Source organism: Ostrea edulis, chromosome 2, assembly GCF_947568905.1.
Source record: "Ostrea edulis chromosome 2, xbOstEdul1.1, whole genome shotgun sequence".
In the NCBI taxonomy this organism is placed as follows: Eukaryota; Metazoa; Mollusca; class Bivalvia; order Ostreida; family Ostreidae; genus Ostrea; species Ostrea edulis.
The window spans coordinates 75684196-75686695 of record NC_079165.1 but is presented as its reverse complement, the minus strand read 5'-3'; the positions used below and the strand labels follow the sequence as shown (position 1 = coordinate 75686695).

The following is a 2500-nucleotide window of genomic DNA, read 5'->3' as shown; positions in this document are numbered from 1 at the left end:
TCAATATCACAATGAAGCCTAAGTAGTATTTGTATTTCATTCATAAAATGTTACTTTAAAGTTATAATAAACTTGGATACATCCATAATAATATATATGAATACATATATGTACAGCTAATGTACATGTATTAGGTACACGTAATTGTTCAATCTATAATGCTGACTTACCAATAGGGAAATCCCAACATTTGCACAGGCCTCTTTAATTGTCATTGTTCAAGCTGAAAATGGGCACTTAGCCTCAATTAAGAATTTCAGGGTTGCTGAAAATGGCCTGCTGTCCTTCGGAATGAGGATGCAGTTAATTCCTCCATTGTTGTTGTGACCTTTGACTGTGCCGACTGGCGTATTTTACATTGAACAGTTTTATTTGCCTTCTTATATCTGAAAAATTCCAATATATCTACATGTAAACATTTTATCTTCACAGTTCGAACCCATTTATTACTTACTTTGGGTATTGATAAGTTTATTCCAATTTGGGCTCAGAGCAAGACAGTTTATAAAGAAAGAAATTTCTAAAAAGAAAGAAAGTTTACAACATATAATCTTTTAATTATTATAATCATAATAGATATAGATCCAAACATGTATTGACATTATTTTTATCTTTAAATTGTGTACCTGCCTTTGAAAATTTGCTGCCATATGAAGATCGACACTTATACTGCCCCATAATCGATTGATAACGCTATATCTATGTATACCACTCTCTACACAGTGCAATCTGAGATGTTGATGTACCCGGAAGTTAATAATCTCGCTAAATCTCGGCAATCACATGACGAGACTTACAGACCCTATACAGGGAGCACACAACACGCTGTGGTCCTCAATTCATAGCGTCAATATAAGGAGTAGATAGAAAATATACTTGATTGTAAATTAGGTGCTAGTTAAGAATTTTTCTAAGAATTATTTGCAATTAATGACAAATAATATGAATGCACAATCATTTCAGTCGCTGATTATATTTACGTGTCCATTGTGTAATTTCGTCCCATACAATATTAGGTCATGATGTAACAGTCTGTAACTATTAGTATTCGACGTATTTAGATCAGGGTCAAGATATCTTTAGTATACATGTATCATAAATTCTTCATTATTAATCTTAATAAATAATTCAGACGACCAAAACACGGATATGCAGTAGGTGCATGTGCAAAAAAAGGGGGGGGGGGGCGAATCATCCAATAGATCGAACTAGATAATTAAAAGCGTGACTAATGCATCAAAATCTATACATTAACAACAATACATTGTCACAGCATCTATTGTGACATCATCCCCTGGATTACATATCTTTCGTCATTTACTAAATGAAATAGGGAGTGGCTATGGCTGATACATGTAATTCGTTGAACCTACAGTTTTATGAATGAAATTAATAGTGATCGGTTGTGACTGAAAAGAGAAACAATGATCTAGGGAAGATTAGCTCAAACATAGTGTAACAAGGAAAATTTTACCGATTTATATTAATGAAAACAAACTATTTAATATATAGAGAGAAAAGACAATTTCCCTTCCCTATCTAATCGCTACTGGGGTAATCAACTGGGCAGTGGTCATTTTACTATCTGATTAAAATACAGATCTCCCTAACAGCGCTGTTTGAGGGATCTGTGTTTTAATCAGATTGATCATTTTGCCGACTAAATAAAAGTAATGCAGATAATATAGATGTCTATTTTTATTATGCGTGACAGTTTAATGATTTTGTCACATCATGACGCTCATAAACGTGAAAAATTGATTGAATCATATTGATAAATCTTATAGGTATTGATAGATATATTTAATAGCTTGCTCTGTTCATAGTTCAAGTTCATTTATTCGCTCAAACCACATTATATATGGTACATGAGGTACATTAGGTCAACATATAATTATACATTTGAGTAAGAATAAGGTCAGAGTATGTACAAATATACAATATAATACATACTTGTTATGAATTTTTTTAAAATACAAATATGTCAAGGAGAACAGACTAAATCGTAGATATTGAGGAAAAGATACAGAGTTTTTTTAAAAAGTGGTTTAATCTTACTGGCTGACATAATTTCATGTTAATCACATAAGGTCTAATGATTATATGTCTAATTTAATAAATTTACCAAGAGCTAAAACTGAAAATTTTAAACGTTCATACACCTACTCTTCTGCATTCCTTTGGAACAAACTGTCTCAAAAAGTTCGAAGCTCTGGTTCGGTTGGCATTTTTAAAGCTATAAATTTGATGGAATATTTTCATAGAAGTAGCACTTAAACATCGTGCTTTCCTCGTTTTGTTCAGGTGTGCCAAATATAGTTGTGATATAGCACTATGTGTGCGTGTGTATCTTTTCTTCTTTCCTTTTATGTCATGTATTCATATTTAGGTAATAATTTTATCACTAATTAGGTGTGTCTTATGCTATATTTTTTCACCTTTTCCTTTTATATCGTATTCATGTTTAGATACTAATTTTAGATGTTAATTTTATGTTTGT

General features: G+C 31.6%; 1 long non-coding RNA gene across 1 annotated transcript in view; it reads right to left on the bottom strand.

Annotated features, from left to right (window-relative positions):
• LOC125647855 (uncharacterized) overlaps positions 1-383 on the bottom strand; it is an 885-nt gene extending 502 nt beyond the window's left edge. The window contains exon 1 of the long non-coding RNA XR_007360123.2: positions 171-383. This is a non-coding gene — a long non-coding RNA (uncharacterized LOC125647855). The remainder of the gene's footprint in view (positions 1-170) is intronic.
• Positions 384-2500: the final 2117 nt, after the last annotated feature.